This window comes from Aethalodelphis obliquidens, unplaced genomic scaffold (genome assembly GCF_003676395.1).
Source record: "Aethalodelphis obliquidens isolate GAN/ISIS:26980383/991018 unplaced genomic scaffold, ASM367639v1 scaffold36, whole genome shotgun sequence".
In the NCBI taxonomy this organism is placed as follows: Eukaryota; Metazoa; Chordata; class Mammalia; order Artiodactyla; family Delphinidae; genus Aethalodelphis; species Aethalodelphis obliquidens.
Window position 1 is genome coordinate 7255704 of NW_020837980.1, and position 21595 is coordinate 7277298.

At 37.8% G+C, this 21595-nt stretch overlaps 1 protein-coding gene and 1 pseudogene across 1 annotated transcript in view; one reads left to right on the forward strand and one right to left on the reverse strand.

The window, feature by feature from the left end:
* RASSF8 (Ras association domain family member 8) overlaps window positions 1-21595 on the reverse strand; it is a 129737-nt gene that overhangs the window by 76889 nt on the left and 31253 nt on the right. The gene's annotated exons all lie outside the window — the stretch shown is intronic.
* LOC113632243 (developmental pluripotency-associated protein 3-like) lies at window positions 11703-12665 on the forward strand (annotated as a pseudogene).

Below are 21595 nucleotides of genomic sequence, written 5' to 3' on the forward strand. Positions count from 1 at the left end.
GCAAAATGGAATAGAAACAGCAGTTAATACCAGCCTGTTTTCCTGAAAGCATTATTATTTGTTGTATCAAAAAAGTACAATCTTTAATCATTTCATCCGTCACACAATTCCCATTCTGACAAGGCAAAATTTGCAAAGAATCTGCACAGTAAAATTGTCCAGTGGCTGGAGCAGCTAACAGGAGAAAATGTTAAAGTGAAAGGAATATTAAATCAATGGCCTGGAAACAGTAAAGCTTTGAATGTTATCTATTCATACCTATTTTTTAAAGTGAGAATATTTTAAAGTAGCAATATCCTTTTGAAGAATAAAGATATGTTAAATATTTGATTTCTTGAGACTATAAAGAAATTATCAAGAATAAAAAGTGTGAATAAATTTTCTCCTTACAGAAATATCTGAAGTTTAGGTTACTCCAAACCATCAATATTTCTACTTATCCTTCAACTAGAACTTTGTTTACTTATAAATAATTTTGATCCTTTCAATTACCATAAAGCCCAGAGCCCCTAAAAGAAAAGCTTGTTTCTATCAAACTAGAATAAGAATCCTGTTTTTTTTTTTAACATCTTTATTGGGGTATAATTGCTTTACAATGGTGTGTTAGTTTCTGCTTTATAACAAAGTGAATCAGTTAAGAATCCTGTTTTTTAAAATTAGCCATCTCCTTCCCATCTATATTCATATTCACACCAAGATGTACTTGTTTATCTCCAAACACATCATGCTCCTTATGTGCCTTTCTAGATTTTGCATATGCTATTTCCCAGGCTATTTTAGAAGGCCTTCTGCTGCCTCCCTAAAGACCTACTCACTTTTAAATACTCAGCTCAAATGATCTCCACAAGCATCTCTCCTTAACCTCTGCAGTTACATTACTTCCCCATGTGCTCCCATAGCACCTCCTTCATTCCACTGGTGTGTAATTTATAACATGACCATAACCATTCACCACCTGTCTGTCTATCCCCCAGTAGACTGTAAGCCAAAAGACTGGGCAGTACCATGTCTAAAAGAATTGCTAATGAAATGAACAGCTATGGAAAATTATGGTGAAAGGCTCTTATACTTCTGCAAAAGATCCAAACCTTAAGGTCTACTACTTCCTCCAGATTTGTGTTATTTATTTATTTTGCATATTGATTATTTATTTATTTGGCTGCGTTGGTCTTAGTTGTGGCACACGGGATCTTTTGCTGCAGCTCCTGGGCTTCTCTCTAGTTGTGGTGGGCGGGCTCCAGTGCGCTCCGGCTCAGTAGTTGCGGCATGAGGGCTTAGTTGCCCCATGGCATGTGGGATCTTAGCTCCCCAACGAGGGATCGAACCCTAGTCCCCTGCATTGGAAGGCGGATTCTTAACCACTGACCACCAGGAAAGTCCCCAGATTTGTGTTATTTATAAATTAGTATAAGAAAATCAAATTTGGTATGTATATTATGTATATTATCAATTTTCAAGGTTGAGCTAACAGATTTTTTCCCAAGGGAAGAAATACATCTCTACAATTGATGTCCAAAACAAGTGCTTTTGATTCACACAACGTCTATTAAATGCATATGAACATTCATACTTAACAGATATTTACCAAAAAAAAAATTCCCCTATTTAGATTATGATTCATCCAAAAAATAGGAAGCACAAAAGAAAATAAAAGCATACAACAGAGAGCTCATAGGGAAAGTAGGTGTGGTTACTGAACGCAATTCATGCCTTTCAATGTCAAAAAGTGCTTAGTTGAACAATATAGACTAAACCTCCACTGTAAACTGTGGAACCATGTGTGCAGTTAGTTATGATTGCCACCTACAATGTCCGGTCAAAAGAAACAGAAAGGAAGTATGAGAGGTAAGTGCATACGCAGCAGAAACATCTATACACAAAACTTATCCATCAGTGCCACTAAGGTAATTTGCACAGATGGCGAGGGGATTTAACAGGTATCCAATTTCCAGACGTATACTCCATGCTTTATGAGATCACAATTTCATTTCATCTTTATAGCCACCCTGTGAGATAGCTATTGTTAACCTCAATTTAATGATTTAATGATTTCTGATAAGCTCAGAAAGAAAAATGTGACCTCACTTGTCCCATGTCCCCCGTCTCACTCAATGGACAATGGCCTGAGTCCTCTGAGCCTGCACCACAAATCAGGCACTAGGGATACAAGTATACCCAGGGTGACCACTCATCCGGGTCTGCCTGGAACAGCAATGGTTTACATTGTTATCACAGCATAATTACCAACAGTACCATGTTTCACTCTCCAAAGTGTCTGGTTTGAACAATTATATAGTCTCCTTAAGTATAAAAGAGTGAAAGTCTACTTACAGAAAAATATATCTAGCCTGTGTCTGAAACAAGACTGAAGCATTTGGGAAAAATGACACTATTTTAATAAAAATGATGACAGCTATCATTCATTGAATTTTTTATATACAAAATCTTTTACATATATAATTTATTCTTACCCAACATTCAACTGAGAAAACTGCATTTTAGAGAATTCAAGGTCACACAGTTAACAATGGGTTAAGCTGACTGGTACCCAGATTGATGAATACTGATGATATGTGGCAATTTCTGAAACTACAGACACACACAGCTCTTTGGGACATCCTGGAAGGAAGGGATAAGGATGAAGTAAGGGGCCAGGAAGGCTACCAAGGGTGTCTTTCTTGCAAAGTGAGTCTCTTTCCTCTAACTCCTTGGTCTTTAGTGGAACCACTAAGTGGGGTTGTGTGCGCGTGTTTGAAATAGAAACCACTTTTAAAAGAAGCAGGTTTAACACTGGGCAAAAGTGAAGACCATAAACAGAGGCAAGTCAGACAGATGAAGGGATGCTCACTTGACACAGGACTCTAGACTGAGCAAGATCACGGGGAGATTTTCATAAGTTTTGAAACTGGAGGTTCAGGATAAGTTTCCCTAAATTTCTAAGAAGCAAGTACACCCCAGCTGAAATGTAAAAGAGAGGAAGAGTGAAAGAGACGGAGTGTATAAGTTCAGCTGTTGATAAAACATGGCATTACTTGGCAGTAAAAACTTTGTTTTTCCCATCTGATGTGAACCTTTTTTACTTGGTGAGACTATATGTTCCTTAAAAGCAGAAACCATGAACTCCATCCTCTTCTGTAACTTTCACAAAATCCACTTTAGATAACTGCCTTTGCAAAATTAGAAAGAGGGTTATAACATTATTACTACCTTAGTAGATCTTAAAAACAAAAAATGATTTTGTATATTCTCCCTATTGCATTCAGGTAGGCGTAGGCACTGCCTCAATTTACTGGGATAGAAACCAGGTCATAGAGAATGACTCTACTAAAACGATAGTCACCGGTGCAATCAGGAGGAGATGCGATCACAGTCTCACGTAATTACATACTAAACTCATTTTTACAAACTCAGACACATGGAAGAATGCAAACCAGCAATAAATATTCACTGAACTCTGACTAATTCAACGTGTAATCTGATAATCATATCTGCCTTTAAGATTATTCTGGCAATTAAAGGAGTCAACCTGCAAAGAATCCTGTGTAACACACACACACACACACACACACACACACACGGCTACAAATTAAAAAAAAACATAAATACATGTTCTTTGTACACGAAGATACCCAAGAAACTGTTAACAATCGTTACCTTTGATTAATGAAAGGTAAACAAATCCATTAGCATTACTGAAAAAAACAAGGTCACCATTAAGAGCCATATTCAGGAAAAACAGCACAAGTAAATTAAACAAAATAATACATAAGACTTGAGAGGCACAGTATCTCTGTGAAAGAGGAGACGGGATAGAAGGGAGACTGGTTATTTCCTAAAAATTCCTTAAATTTCCTGCTCAGATATAATCATTGTAAACAAAACAGTGGAGTCAATGGGGAAGTGGAGCAGAGATAAATAATAAATCAAAATATCTGAAATTAAAATAAATGTCCTAGTTCTCTCATTTAATCTATAAAGATTTTAACTTTGATTCAATGTCATTGGCAATCAATATTTGAACATTTAAGCTGCTGTGACACTTGATATAATAGGCACAGGGAAAGGGCTAAGATTTAAACCTAGGGACACACTGCTCTTTATCATTCCCAGGGATGCTGGACCCTACCCTTCCAGGGAACACGATCCCAGATACACAGGTATATACCACAGTCTAATATGAATGGTAGCCTGGAAATGCAGTCTGTTCAACCCTGCCCAGAGACTGATGATCTTGATTCATTACTTGACTCCGTGTATAGTCCATCTCAATAAATATATCTTTATGGTAATTTTTTTTCAATAAGGCATATGATGAAATCTTAGACATTTGGTCAATCTTAGATTAAAAAAATCTTTCAAATTTCTGAATACAAACACATTTGTTTTAGAGAATCTGTAATAATAATGTAATATTAATAATAATTATTATTTTCCTATAATTCTACCACTTGGAGATAATCATCAACACTTTTGTATATTACCTCCTTGTTCATTTTCTGCATAATTACAGTTAAAAAATACAAGATTATAATTTATATTACGTCCTTATGCTTTCACTTTTTAGATTACTATCATTTTTCCATTCATTAAATAGTAAAAAATAAAACTATCTACAGATAAAGAAGTAGGTAGACAGACAGACAGATTCCATTATTGGCTACAGAGTACCAGTCTACCTTCTAGGTGCATTATATGAGCATTTTGATCTTTCTTACTTCTCCCACTGCCAACATTACGAATTACATGTGTCTGTTACATTTTATTGTAAAATTAAAAATTACATTTTATTATGTTACTGTTTACAGGTCACTCATATATATGTCATGTTTTTTTAATCTTTAATAATGTGATATACTAAATATATTAAAATTAAACAAATCTTTAGATCTACATCTGTTTGTATTCTTTTTTTTTTTTTTTTTTTTCCTGCAGTACGCTGGCCTCTCACTGTTGTGGCCTCCCCCGTTGCGGAGCACAGGCTCCGGACGCGCAGGCTCAGCAGCCATGGCTCACGGGCCCACCGCTCCGCGGCATGTGGGATCTTCCTGGACCGGGGCACGAACCCGTGTCCCCTGCATCGGCAGGCGGACTCTCAACCACTGCGCCACCAGGGAAGCCCCATGTTTGTATTCTTTTTTAAACTAGTAGGAACTACTAACTAATTTTTATTTTTATTTTATACTGCAGTATAGTTGATTAGCAATGTTGTGTTAGTAGCAGGTGTACAGCGAAGTGATTCAGTTATACATATACATGTATCTGTTCTTTTTCAAATTCTTTTCCCATTTAGGTTATTACAGAATATTGAGCAGAGGTCCCTGTACTATACAGCAGGTCCTTGTTGGTTACCTATTTTAAATGTAGCAGTGTATACATGTCAATCCCAGACTCCAAAGAAGACATACAGATGGCCAAGAGGCGCAAGAAAAGATGCTCAACAACGCTAATTATTAGGGAAATGCAAATCAAAACTACAGTGAGATATCACTTCACACGAGTCAGAATGGCCATCATCAAAAAGTCTACAAACAGTAAATGCTGGAGAGGGTGTGGAGAAAAGGGAACCCTCCTACACTGTTGGTGGGAATGTAAATTTGTACAACCACTTTGGAGAACTGTATGGAGGTTCCTTAAAAAACTAAAAACAGAGCTACAAACTAATTTTTTAAATTGGGTGTTGATTATTTTCTTACTGATCTTAAGTAGTTCTTTACATATGGGTATTAACTTTAGTTATATATATGATAATATATATATACATTATATAGAATACTTTTTGTGATTTGACATATGCAAATTTCAATTATTTTATTTTTAATGTAATTACATATATGAATCATTCCTTTTTAAATCTTTGCATCTGTATTTTAGTTTAACTTTCCCTAAACCCAAAATCAGATATTTATGAACATTCTCTTCTAGTATATTTATTACATTTTTATATTTATAATTTTTAATCAATAAAACATTCTTCTCGGCTTTCTATTCTGTTTCAAGTATTTGTCTACTTTATCAACATCATATTATTATTATTTTTTACAGTTGGAGAATATAGCCAATATTTTATAATAGCTTCAAATGGAGTATAATCTATAAAAAAATGAATCACTATACACTGTATATCACTGTACATCTGAAACTAACATAATATTCTAAATCAACTATACTTCAATAAAAAAATTCTGTCTTTGACTTCTGATAACTTGACTATAATGCATCTTTCTGTGGATTTCTTTGGGATTATTTTATTTGGGATCCTTTTTCTGTGTGAATTTTTGAATTTTATTTATTTTTTTATACAGCAGGTTCTTATTAGTTATCCATTTTATACATTAGTGTATATGTGTCAATCCCAATCTCCCATTTTAATTACTATCTTTATATAAATATGTTTTGGCTCTTATCTTATAAATATGAAATTCAGAATCACTGACCTGTGAAAATTTCCTGCTGAGATTTTGATTATATTAAACTTACAAATCAATATAAAGAGATCAAAAATAATTAATGAATTGTCTTCCATACTGAGTCTCTGCACCCTGAGAGAAAAGTTTAATGGTTTTCTTCCTAAATACCATTCGCATTTCTCACGAAGTTTAATCCTCAGCATACTTTTTGTTGCTACTATGAATGGGCTCCTTTTTTCTCACATTTTGGAACTAGTTATTATTACTATATACATCATGATATTTCCATTATTTACAATGGAACTTTACTACATTCTATTATTTTTAGTTCAGCGTCTTTGTGATTTTTTTCATTATCTACAAAGAATTTTATCCTCCTTTCCAATAGTTCTTTCTCTTACTCCTTTTTCTTTTCTTAATACACTAACTAGATATTTCAAAGCTACGTTAGATTGTAATGATGACAGCTGGTATGTTGCTAACTCTAACAGGAGATAAAATTTTTGTGTTTCACCATTATTAGTATTTAGGCTATTAATAGCTGGATCCCGATTTTGTTTATAAAATTATAGATACTTCCTACAAAATAGAAAGAGTAAATATCTCGAAACTGTGAGATAATGGGTGATTTTATTTTCCTTCACATTTTCACAGTTATCTAGGATTTCTAAATCTACCTTTCTATATTTTAGAATTCAAATTTTATTGATTTATGCTTTTAAAAACATCATCCATTTGATTAAGTTTCTCAAACATATGTGGAAAAGATCTACAAAAGTATTATTAGTTTTCAATTACAGATAACTACAGTTAGATCCCATAACTGCTAATTTTGTATATATTTGTAAAATCAGACTAGCCACAAACACTTCCAATTTATTTTCCAAGTTTCCTAAAATGAATGGACACACACATCCTTAACTCACTATTTCTCTTAATGTTCCTTGCTTCAGGAGAACATTTTTAACTCCAAATAATCTTGGTTAGCAATCAGTATCTTGCAGAAGGCAAGAGAGAAGCAAACCCTAAAAAGTTTTCTCTTTAGAAATGACATTGTACTGTTCCTTGTAAAAGACAGAAAATCTAAAGATAATGTCTGGATACAAATTTCTCAAGGTAAACTTATTCTGCTAACAAAAAAGATACTTCATCCTTTTTATTAAAATACATTCATGCTTATTAAGACTATAGTACGAGATGCCATAAAATAAAATATTAACAATTTGATATAGGAAATTCATAACATTCCCAGAGTTCCATGAAAACCAGATTCTAATACTGTTAATATTAAGACTGGCATGTTAATAAATGTTTGTGGCAATCTCTTCAAGTCTTCATCAAATCCTGTTTCTTTCATATTTCGTTAAGTAACCACTATACTGAACCTGTCTTACCATCTGAAATAGTTTGAGATACATTATCAGAAAAATATATCAACTTCCAATATAAGTAGCTAAATTTTTCATTTTTACTCTACCAGGGAAGTTTCATAGCGCTAAAAAATGCAAACTGCTACCCATTTTCTAAAAACAGAAATGAAATAATTAGGTCACAATAGATGCCTTCTTTCTTAGAGAGAAAAAAAAAGATGATGATGAATGCAACTGGAATGTTTATTGTCACTGAAATTCTTCAGGCCTGGATTCCAAGTACATGTCTTGATGCAGGTTACTATGACAACTTAAATTACAGAAAATATCCCCCCTTCTATCAAGTTGTTTTCTCCACAAGGCCATTTCAAGCCTCCTAAAATCTGTATGCATGGATTACTTATAACAACAAAAAACATCTCTTCACAAGTTTTATTCAGAAATGCCCCCATCTAAACCCTTAAAACCAAGAACAAGCGTATAAAAATAAATTCCATTAAATCTACACGGGACAGAAAACCTAACCTGAAAATACACGTACAAAGCTTAAAATATAAAATGTTGAGAGTACTCTGAAACTACTCCCCATTATCAGAAGCACAGGGTGTATTACCACCATATGCTTCATTACAGAAACTATGGGAAATCACTTGCAAGGCAGTTGTTAAAGAAGATTATAGAACTAAGCCTTGTTTACCATTATTTTCCCCTCACTAATGCTTTTTCCAGGAAAGTACCAGAAAAGGAGGGTGGGAGAATATTGCAGTCCTATTTAGAACAGAAAGAGAAACAAATAAGCAATCTGTAAAATCTAAACTTGTTTTACCTAATCTGTCTTTTACACAAAACATGGGCTTTATGGTTTGCTCTCACACAGCTTCAATTTTATAAACCTAACAAAAATGCCTTGTGATAACAGTGTGAATTATTCTCTATCCTCATTCTCTAAGAGAAGAATGGCTTGGGAATAATTGCATCACTATGGAGAAATGTGATTTAGTACAGATATTCTGATTTTAAGACAGTAAAAATTTAAAGTAGCTCCTTAAAAAAAAAAAAGGTAGTTTTACAATGTAGCAATACTAAGAATTTTCAATGCTGGTTTTGCTGCTCATCAAAGTTAACATAACTAAAAATTAAATGCTTCCTTTTGAAAGGCTTAGGGAACTCATATACCCTGTTGGTATGAGTAAACTGGCTCAGTATCCAGAACAGGCAAAAAAGTTTTGTAAGTTCAAACAAAGCTTTATTTAAAAAAGAAAAACAGAGCAGTATGCTAAATGCTAAAGGAGTCTCTTTGCTGTTGAAGTCAAGAATCAGACTGTTACCGAGCATTTGAGAATAGCAAAAAATGAAAACTCCTCAGCAGTAAACTCCAAGCAACTCATATACCTCTCTCCTACCTGTATTAGTAAATAAGTACTAGTGTTCCAAGAGAAACAAAATAACTGAAGTGTTCAAAGCTAAAACTAAAATTTCAGTGACTATCCAATCATGGAGGAGAACTTTGGTCAATGGAGCTACAGAATACATTTTTTCCTTATGCTTTTCTTCTTTTGACTGTATTACAGATAGCAGGGCTCAACGAGGATTTTTCAGCTCTCACATGGATGTAATGAAATCACCTTATTAGAATCAGACTATCTTTTATTTTCAACACTTGGAGACTTTTAGTCATGGTTTTCCCTAATGCCCGAGCAACGTAGCAGAGTCCACGGGAGAACTGAACCAGTGAGGATATGAACTTGTGTTTTTAGGAATCTGCTCCTTCCACAGAGTCTAGCAATTACTAGAAGGCTCTAAGGGGAAATTAATTTATGTGAGACCTTCAAAATTCATCATCTGGGCAAAAATGCAAGCAAATAACTTTTGCAAGTGAGGGACTAAGGAATTTATGTGACAGCACACTAGTTGGTGCCCTTAAAGAGTTTATTCACCTGTAAAATGTGAACAGTTTATTCATAAGTCATTCAATTACTACAAACAAGGTCAAATTATTTCCCCTCCTGAGACCAGTAAGTCACTTTAATGTTCAAGAGACAAGAGACTATACACATCAAGCATACAAAAAGCAAGTGGAGAATAAGTTAGTTGTATATTCCCTCCTCACGGGATTTTGTGCCCCCTTTATTTAATGAAGCCTATTATTGACACTGTTAGAGATGGAAGTTCAAACTACAGGATATATTTCAGACTTACCAAGACCTTCTAACCTTTCACTGTTAGACATACTCCACTGTTTTAAAAGAGGCTGCCGATTTAAAGCATTAGTAGAACAGTGCTCAGGGAGCCCAAGACTGGTGATACACCAGTTTGCAAAATTTTGCCTCAGACGCCAAATTTGAATCTCGAATTTGTAACATAGTGGCAACTACTGCTAACTACACTTTGTACTTATTTAAATAAAGGGTTTATAAATGATGATTCACCAGTGAACACAATCTCTAAAAGTCTCCCAAGACTTTGAAAAGTTTTCTTAAAAAAGTCACTGTAAGTGATACACTTCTAGGATGTATGCAAGGAGTACAAATTTTCAGACTCACCTTGCCGTGCTGGAGTCCCCAAGTGGGAGCAGTGTGAGGTAGTCTTGAGGAAGGGTAGAGCACCAGACAGGTATTCTAGGAGGAGCTACACAGGCACCTGAAAAGGTACACAGTGTCCTTACAGTCCTGGCTAATTTTTATCTTAGAAATGCTACATCACCCCATTTTAACTTCTAATCAAAGAGCAAAATACACAAGGTTTTAGCTTCAAATGGTTTTTCCAAAACAATTTTTTCTCCCCTCTTGGGCCCTCCCCGCTAGTCACTTGAATTGCAGTACTTGTGGGGTAGATTTGTTTGGTTTGGTTTGAATTAGTATTTTTGTGCCTTTGAAAAAGGAATTTTAGTTGTTTCTTTAAAAGGTTGTTTGATGGGCCCATGGTGTTCTAGGAAAGACTTTGTGCCTTCTTTTTCTCCTGACCAAAGTTCCCTGCAATACCACAATAATTTCTTGAAAGCAGTTTAGCAGTCAGACGTTTGGAAAATTGCCTAAAGCCAGGGCCTAAAAATGAAGTTGAAGTTGAAGAGAACTCAGGTTTTCAGTCTTAAAAAATAAAAACAAAAACATGCCGCATTCTTCCTTGGTGAGTACAACTGACAACCATTGGCTAACCTAAGAAAGAGGGTAACTTGGCACCAGTTCTTTTGACCATTCTATTGCATGATACTGTGAGAATGTGAAACTCTGCCATGACATTAGTTATAAAGAAAGCCAAAGAAAGAAATCTTGGCCACAAGACAGGAATTGACGCAATTCTTATGTCTGCCACATTCAGCCTATGCCCTTAATGCAGATGTTTCTGCATTTATTTATAGAAAGGTTTACTTTAGTAACAAGACCATCCTCCATTAACCATATTTTTTTAATATACCAAGACACTGAACTACTTTTATTATGAATAGGAAACACCACCCCCAAAAGTGAACAATCCTTAAGTTCTTAGCTATGAAATAATATGAAATATCAAATTAGAAATAGTGTAAGGGGATTTCCCTGGTGGTGCAGTGGTTAAGACTCCATGCTCCCAATGCAGGGGGCCTGGGTTTGATTCCCGGTCAGGGAACTAGATCCCACATGCATGCCACAACTAAGGAGCCCGTGAGCCACAACTAAGACCCGGCACAGCCAAATAAATAAATACTAAAAACAAAAATAGTGTAAGGAGAAAGAACTGGTGGACCCCAAGTGTGATGCAAGCTATCAGAAAATATATACATTGGTTGGATTCTTCTCTCACCATGGTGTGTCAGCTTGGATTTTTCTCCCTCTTTCTTAACTCTATAGTTCTTCCAGGCTACTTTGTAGCAATCTGAGTCTAAAGCATCACCTTCCACTGGAACCCAAAGGTCTAGGAGGAGCTTCAAGCTGTGACAAGACTCCCAATGGATTCATCTGAGGTTAACCCAACCTGGACCCTGGAGTCTCCTCAAATGTCCATTGATGAAAATTCCCAGGCAATTCCAGTTGCCGCTCAACCTATGCCTGAAGTGTTAATAAAGAACCTCTGTAACTTGACGCTCAACCCTAGTATCAAATTGTCATTCATTCTACCAGAATGTCCACCTCAACCAACTGGGTGGTTACTTGGTGAAAACATACCCTATAGGAGAGGGGTGAGGACTGTGTTAACTGATCAGAGAGATAAGATGGAGGGGCTGATCCAATCTATTAAAAAAACGCTATGGCAAAGGAGTTCCTTGGTCTGACTCTCAAAGAGAACCACAGCAGAATGACACTGAGACTCGATCAAGAGAGCAAAGATTTAGATGTAGCTGTCGTTTTTGCCGGTTTCGTAGAGATCCTTCTGAGGATAATTTTTTTAAATTAATTAATTAGTTAATTATTTATTTATTTTTGGCTGCATTGGCTCTTTGTTGATGTGAGTGGGCTTGCTCTAGTTGTGGCAAGCGGGGGCTACTCTTCGTTGCGGTGCGCGGGCTTCTCATTGAGGTGGCTTCTCTTGTTGCGGAGCACGGGCTCTAGGCACGCAGGCTTCAGTAGTTGTGGCACGCGAGCTCAGTAGTTGTGTCTTGTGGGCTTTAGAGCCCAAGCTCAGTAGTTGTGGCACACGGGCTTAGCTGCTCCGTGGCATGTGGGATCTTCCCGGACCAGGGCTCGAACCCGTGTCCCCTGCATTGGCAGGCGGGTTCTTAACCACTGTGCCACCAGGGAAGCCCTCTGAAGATAATTATGAGAATTATTACAACAATAAGTATTACAGTAATTATTATGACAGACACAGAGTTGAAGGAGCCATAAACCTTATTCTTGTACTATTTTTTCACGCTGGTAATTTTAGGATCATTATGAAGCAGCTTGGGAAAGACTGTGTACCAGTATTTTGATATCCTATAAGTTCTGTGATGTCTTTTTTTCTTGCATCTCTTTTCTACCTTAATACAGTAACTTATAAGGAATCTATGTAGCTTGCATTTGAATGACTTGAATATACTTTAGTTCCACTTTGTGAAACAAATTAACTTGTGTGGAAGGAAAGTGAAGAAAACGTTGGGTGACTTGGCCACAGCACTGTTAGAACAGCATGTTGAATTGTAACAAAAATTTTTGATGTGCTGTTTTGGAAAAAAAAAAAAAAAAAGAAAATATATACATATATACATTTCAAACACAACTGAGGAAGCAGGAAGTCAGTCCAAAGTTTTCCCTTCCAGAGCCGGGTTCTCCCTGCTCAGCTTCTACAGCCCTGGACGGAGACACTGTTTCCAAATCTGGTTACTAGACAAGTACTTCATATAAGTTAATAGTTGTTATAAGAATGCCATTCATTTCCAGATTACTTTTTCCATGGTGTCATAGCTGCAAGTGCAAAAGTGCATTAGTGCATGCTTCCAAGTTTTAAAAGAGACAGAGTAGCAGTCACATTAAAATATTTTTCTAATGAAAATGAACAGGCTTTAAGCCAACTAGATACCACAGAATTCCTGTTTCATCCTCTTCTATTAGATGGGTTAGAGCCATCTGGCTTCAACTAGACCTACCTCCTAAAGAAGCTAGAAGACAGACACATTTGAAGCTGATGCACCTTTGGTAAAAGAGCCTGTCCACGGACCATTATATCACCCAAAAAGTGAGGAAGGGTCAACTCTGCTGGGAGAGAGGACTGGCAGAGGACTGGGTGGCGAATTCAGAGCCATGTGAGAAGAGGCGAAATAGACTAACCACCCTGATTCCCACCTTGGGCCTAGAAGCTATCTGGAATCCAGTTTGGTTGGCAAAGGGATTCTTAATTATCTAATTCAAAATTTCTTTTCCTATCCATCTTTTTCTTCTTTAAAGCCTCACCACTCTTTTAAGTTTTGTTTTCAAGAAAGTTTTTTGGAAATGAGAAGTGGGCACCTGAAAAGTAGTTTCTATAATTGACATAATCGTTATCTTCTTTTGTCCATAAAATAACATTATCACTACCAGAGCCACACATTTAAAGGCCAAGATGATTATGGTGCTTATTCCCTCATATATAATTCAAAATGACACTAACTTACATATATGCTGACATTAAAATCTCTCCTTTTCAGATTTTTATAACTGTAAAATTCTGGATGAGTCGAGGCTCTTTAGGATAGGATGGCATGTGCCCTAGTTCTGCCGGTGGCCTAGGAATGTGGGAAATGCCACACCCGACAGGAAGGACTCAGTCCTCAGGACTCAGCTCTGATAAACCTCTCCTCACCTCTCTAGTCCCCAGTGAGGTCTCAATCGTCTCCCCACCAATTACTGCAACCATCCTAACTATTCAACCCATCGTCCACCCTTTAGCCAGACCACTTTAAAAAAGCAAACAAAAAAAGAACAAATCCTATCATTCTAGTGTTTTTAAAAGCCTCCACCAAAGAAGTTCAAACTTCTTTTGTTTGGCCCGTAACTGCAGTGACAATATTTTCCTCACTGCAAATACAGACGTAAGATCTGGCAACTGTGAGAGTACTCACGGAGGCGGTAAGAAAGCTGCGATTTAAACTGGGGTGCTCTCAGAGAGTGGACAACGTCCCGGTGCTCTACATGAGCCTCTCTGCATCCTCGCAGAGGATGCCGCTAGCTCATTTCCAGACACCCTCCCGAAGCCACCACATGACGTGCCCAGCCTCACCCATGGCTCAGCCTCTCGGCCTCTAGCCCTCCTTCATGCTGGTGTCCCGTGCCGAGGCCCCACCAACTCACCCTCCAAGAGACTACCCAAAAGTCTCCCAGCCCCTGGAACCTTCCCTCATCCAAACTGATCATTCCAGGTGCTCCCAAGTGGCTGGCTAACACTACTCACTGGTACTGCTTCCTAAATCCTCACAGCCTGATGAGGTAGGCAGGCTGTAATAAGGGAAGATCGGGAAAGAAAACTCAATAGAAAGGTTAAAGGTTAAATAACTGGTCCAAGGTCATACAGCTAGTAAGTAGGGGAGCCAGGAGCTGAACTTAGGCAACGGACTTCAGAGCCCATGACCTTCAACAACCGACCTCACCATCTCCACTATGTATCTCTACTGTAATATTTAGCACAGATTATAACAAACTGTTGGCTCTGCTTGAGGGCAGAGACCTTTTGCACTGATATTGCCTAGCACATCAGAGGTGCTCAGTAAATGTCAACTGAGGGCTTGATGAATTCAGAGGGTTTTACAGAATGGTAATGGGTTGTTGAGAGGTGTTGAGCTTATCATCAGTGAAAGCCCTGCCTAGCTAAACGATTTCTTTTACCTAGATATAATTCTATGACTACATCTCTGAAAAATAGGTATTATATAAGCAATTGAAATGGACCAATAATCAACTTATACCAACATGTGCAATTTGGGAAAAAAGGGATAAAAATTGGAAACCTCTACATTCCAATAATTATATTATTTTTGTTAAAGTTAAAATTAAAGTTATTTAAACATCCACTGGACACTTGTAAATATGTGTAAGGATCAGACATTCTCCTACTTTGGTAGCCAGCCTCCAAGATAATCCCCAAATATCCCTGCCTCCTGGTCTTCATATCCTTGTGTATTCTCCTCCCACATGAGTGGAGTTAACTTGTAGAGCCAGTAGGATATTGTGGAAATGATGTGTGACTTCCAGACTAGGTCATAAAAGACCATGCAGCTTCCATGTTGCTCTCTTTGATCACTTATTCATGTTATACAGACATTCAAGCAGCCCTATGGAGAAATCCACGTGGTAAGGAACAGAGAGGCCTCCTGCCAATAACCAGTTCAAATTTGCCAGGCTTGTGAGCAAACCACCTTGGGAGTGGATCTTCTAGCCCCAGTGAAGACTTCCTGTGGACTACTTACAATACGGGAGGAAATCTGGGCTGCAACCTTATGAAAGATCCTGAGCCAGAGCTGCCCACCTAGGACATTCCTGGATTTCTAATCCAGAGAAACAAGGTGAGATAAAAACTGTTTATTGTTTTTAAGTCCCTAAGTTCAGGGCAGCTTCTTTGCAGCTATAGAAAACTAATATTTCTACTATCACCCACACAGCCTTTATTTAAATTAGTCTATAAGAATGCAAACAGAAGCTGTTGACGTAAATGAACACAATATCAGCTTATTGCAACTCCTATACACTGAGCACAAGCAAAACAGAATGACTAAGAACAACTCAAGAGCAAAGTAAATTCCAGTTTCAAGAGGTGTTGCCTTTTTTTCTTTCTTTTGTTTTTCATCAATAAAGAATGCAGGCCCTTCATTTGCTTGTAGATGTCTCTTAATGGCTGCCGATTAATTGCTGGATATATTCTCTTCCTTCCTCCAAACTAGGCCCACCAGGATGGGTAATCAATGGACAGTAGGGTCATTTTTATTACTGTAGAAACCAGAAAAGAGCTTATTGCTCTGGCTGTTCAAGTCTCACAGGTGATATAAGAAAAAGTCTAAAGGAGGAAGCTACTCTCTACTCTCCAAGATGCCAGAAGAGTTCAAAAAGCACACTTCTTTCTTATGGAAAAGAGAAAACCATCTAAATATTCAACTCTAAATACCCAACTGTAAATAAAATGCGATAGCACATTTTCATAAGTATTCACAAAATAAATTAAAACCACAAATACAAAAATTGGAAAGAAGGGTAGGAACATTCAAAGTTTTTTTTTTCTTCTTCGATACGAAAACTCACAGACATCGTACATCTCTGAATATAATTCAGCTCTGCTAAGAGCAACATACGATGGTAATAAGAAAAGTATCTTGGGTTTTACATATTCCATATGTAATGTTAAAACCATAAAATGACTACAGAGACAATGAGGTAGATTTTCTGTGGAAATGAATCCATTATGATGCTATCAGCTATATCAGTTTGTAAAGCAGAGGGCAATGGTAATAACAACAAAAAAAATTCACTTTTAATAAACATTTACTAAGCCCTTACTACACTTAAAATACAGGAGAAATTATAAAGGTAAATAAGATATGTATTCCTTTCTATCAACTGTGCGATATTTGTGACATGTAACTAATATCTAGTAATAATAATACCAAATAAATGTTTTGGAAGCACCAAAGAGACTTGAAAAAGAAAGCCTATAGTAGAGTTCATATCCTGGTGGATATTCAGGAAGCCTTTGTGAAATAAGTCATTATACTTGTATTATGTTGTAAATTTTCTGAGCTTTTTCATATTAATGTGTTAGAAGTCCCCAGATGACAAAGCTGAGATTCAGAAAGATTAGATGATTTGAACACAGTCCCTGCCCTTTAAGAAGTAATAATAGGCACACAGTGAATAAGGGCCTGGCCACGCACTGTACAATCCAGCCACTATTCACAACCCTGTGAGGGTAAATCCTACAGTCCCCATTTGGCAGAAGAGGAAACTAAGATTTCGGAAAGATTTGGTTCCTTTCCAGGTTCACCTGATTTGAATTCAGGTGCACAAGATTTCAAAGATCCTGCTTTTTTCCTACCAGACTCCCATCCCAGGTTAGTTCACATAACCCAGGCAGGTCCTAGTGATAAGTGTTCTCACTCTATTGCCCCTTCCCTTTCTGGCCTAATAAACTGATCCACAAACCATAGGAATTCAAATGCATCCTTGTTACTTTAGTCTTCTGATTTGTTATTAAATGTCATACAGGAACTCAGAAGAATAACAAAGGAGAAGGATACGACAAGCAAAGGCCATGATCAATTGTCTTTTAAATAGCTGAGCAATCATTTTTCTTTAGGCCAATTTGAGAAATGCATTTTATAAACTTTACCAATGCATTTTACAAATGCATTTTATAAACTTTACCAAGACAAGCTATCCAATGATTACTTTCCCCTGGATAACACGTTCATATCCCACACACCAGAGAGTTGTTTTCAGAGGATGAACTACAGAGTTTGGATAAAGTATTCACCAAATTATCTAGGTGTCTTTACTGAAGATCTTTTACTCCAATTGGAGTTGGCAAAAACCCAAACACACTGTTAAATGCATATAGATTAAAGACAAACATAACCACACTAACAGAAGCTGTGTTTCCCTATAGAACACTTATCAGACAAATGTGATATTGGGACGTATTAAAGAAAGGAACAGTATGATCCTTGGTGTGGTCCAGTGATTAGGACAGAACACATGGCTGGGCCAAAGTTTTAAGAGAAAACATCAAACTGATAGAAATGTTACGAAGGAAAAAGACCTGAAGAATGGAAAAGGAAGCAGAAGCAGGCTCCTTCTGCAAAGGAGACATTATAAAGCTGTCTTTACTGCTGCTCAGAAAGTACAAGGCTCTGCAAAGGCACAGTGAGTTTGCAGAAGAATTTAGGCGGAATCGCTACACCCCTCTGAAAGAGCTGCCTTCTGAGATTGGGAAAAACACAAAGAAGTTAATTGGCTTTTAAGTTAAATGAAGTAAACTACAAAGGTTAAAAAAAAAAAAGCCCCGATAAGGTTGTGAACAGCCCTTCAGCACATACAATTTCTCTAAACAAACTGAAAGGATTCTTCAGAGGTTTCTACGCTGTTCTGTGTTATTTGTTAGACCCACTCCCCTACTGCACCACGGAATTATGTCTCATTTCTCCTTTATAGTCCCAGCACCTAGCACCAAATCTGGCACACTCAATAAATGAGGATGAAGGGAAGGCCAGGAGGAGGGTCTAGAGAAAGCAGGAATTTGACATGCTATTTCCTGAGGTGGCAATGCAGGCAGCTGGCTGACAAATTTCTCCCTTCCTTTTCTCCCTACAAGGAAGGACTGGATCGGGGTGGGGGTAGGTGGGAGGGGGGTTATTTTTTAAATGAAAGAAAACAATTGTTAATTAGCAAACAAACTTGTGGCTTTTTATTTTTGTATTAACACAAATGAAATCTCAAATGTTGATTTCAGCCACTACTCCCCAATCACCCTGGAAATTTTTCTAAATACTACAGATTGCTCTAGTTAACCTCTTCTTAGCTTATCAGATTTGATTATCCAGCTTTATTGCTATCAATTAACCATCTGTTCAATACTGTTACCAAACAACAAGAAAAATCCCAAGACTGCTTTTAAAGACCTGACAGTTCTGACTGGAAGGTTCTCTGCATGGACGTTTTAAACTTTCTCCCATTTTTTTTCCTAATGGTCTCAAAAGAACTCATTTTAAAAAGACCCTGCCATAAAGAAGAGTGAGTTCAAATATGAGGGATTTCTTTTTTAAATAACACGAATTAGTTTCAAGTGACAATGATTTTCATTCTCCATTTAAAACGAGAGTTGGTAGAAAATTTGTAGCATATGTTTAAAAGGCAAAAAATAGAGAGCAAGGAATATTCTACTATTGAAATTGAAAATTACTATAGTATGTTGGCATGTTCAAGCATGCTTTAAATAATTAGCTAATTTCCTAAATTGCACTATTTCATGATTATGTTAATCTTGAATAAATGTCCTCATTTCGGTGAAAAGAAAAGCGTAAGCAACAAAGCTACCTTAAGCTGAAGAAAAGAGTGTCTTTATGTTTAAACACTACTTATGCCAGGCACTTGTGCAGACCACACTTTACCTATTTCTGAAACCTTATCATTTCCTGCCTTAGTGTTTTAGGGAAGGGACGTCCTTAGATCATTTCTGGAATTACAGTCTCCCACAGTTTTTGGTCCATTTCTGGTGTACTCTCTCCCCTTGCTGAAAGCATATGGTACTGACTGCAATGCTGTGTTAATAATGTCCTGTTTGGCTCCAGGCTCATCAAAAGAAAGCCGACAGGCAAGACTGCACAGATCACATGACATATCGTTGATTTGGTTCATACCATGTCCCCCTTCGTACCAGCTCACTGCCTAGTGATGGACCCCCAGGTACAGGAAATATGGCAGAAACACACAAGGGTCACAAGGGGGGAAATGGCAATGAAGAAGGGAAAATTATTAAAGCCAACGGAAGTGGCAGCAAGTAACAAAGAACTTCATCAGGATTGTGAGAAGCCAATGACCACAGGACACGATAGGTCAGGCACGAGGGAAACTCACGGAAGAAGCCAATGGATGTCTAATCTCCGCACAATTTAGAAAGAAACTGGGTTAAGAGGAGCGGGCAGCAGAGGTACTCACAGAAGAGGCAAGTTGCCCTGGCATGACTCGGAAGCCGGCACAGTCTGCACCTCATAGGCCCCAAAGGGCATGTGGAACCCAGAGTCTCAATGGTCCAGCTGACCCAAGAAACATGAGGTCATCCACACAGTGGACCATGGCTCCACAGAGAAAACTGGCCTTGTCCTCTACACGTTCTGGAGGTAGCACAGACCACGTCCTAATCCCAGCTCTGCTGAAGTGGCTTTGGAACAGTCACAACCTCCTTGAGCCTCAGTTTCTCATCTGCATAGCAAGCTCTTAGGACTAAGTGCAGCTGTGTGTCTTTTAATTGGCAACATCTCAATGGCCCTGGAAGATGCAGGATCCTGGAGGAGGATGGCCTGACGTATGTAAATCATCAAGGCCACGCCTACCTTCTCTGTGCGGGGAGAACCCAACTTGGGATGCTGGGGAAACCAGACTGGATGCAGCTACCTCACCCCCTTCAGACTGAGGGCAGGCTCTGCTACAGGGCCACAGAGACCAGGAGAACTGCTTGCCATAGGCCAGAGTCAGGAAAACATTTCTCTAAACACGTCAGTTTGTAGCCTTTTCTATGTGCCAGGTCACTGTTCTAAGTACTTTATGCATATTAATTCATTTACTTCCTAGAACAATCCCTCGTTTTCTGATGAGGCGAGAGACTTGAGGTAGTCAGGTAACTTATGTCCCCCAGCCAGCAAACAGCAGAGTGTCTGTACATGTGCCCAGCCCTGCTACTGCAGTCTGTGCTCCTAACCTCCCCCAAACACGGCCTCTAGCCAGGACTCGGCGAGCTGGCTCTCCTGACAGGAAGGCCTTTTCTCCCCCAAATACCGATTTCAGCCATCCTTCCCTAAGTTCCACATCAGTAAGATGGGGTAAGACCACTTTCTTCCCAATGGAACAGAATATTTTTATGTGAAAATGACTAACAAACGTATGAAAAGATGCTCGACAGCATATGTCATCAGGGAAATGCAAATTAATACGATGGGATCCACTACACACCTATTAGAATGGCCCAAATCCAGAACACTGACAACACCAGATGCTGGTAAGACTGTGGAACAGCAGGAACTCATTCATTGATGGTGGAATGCAAGATGACACAGTCACTTTGGAAGCCAGTTTGGTGGTTTCTTACAAAACTAGACATACTCTTACCATACAATCCAGCAACTGCTCTCCTTCGTATTTACTCAAAGGTGTTAAAAACTTATGTCCACACAAAACCTGCACATGGATATTTGCAGCAGCTTTATTCATAACTGCCAACACTTGAAAGCAACCACGATGTCCTCCAACAGATGAATGGATAAATAAACTACATCCAGACAATGGAATACTATTTAGCACTAAAAAGAAATGAGCTAATGAGCCATGAAAAGACACAGAAGAAACATAAATGCCTATTACTAAGTGAAAGAGCCAATATGAATAGGCTATACACTGTATAATTCCAAGTATATGACATTGAAGAAAAGGCAAAACTATGGAGACAGTAAAAAGATTAGGGATTGCCAGGGGTTAGGAGAGAGGGAGGGGTGAACAGGCAGAGCACAGAGGATTTTTAGGGCAGTGAAAATACTTGGTATGAGGCTATAATGGTGGATACCTATCATTATTTGTATGTCATTTGGATATGTCTGTCCAAACAGACAGAATGTACAATACCAAAAGTGAACTGCAATGTAAACTATGGGCTTTGGGTGATAAAGAGGTGTTACTGTAGGTTAATCAGCTGTAA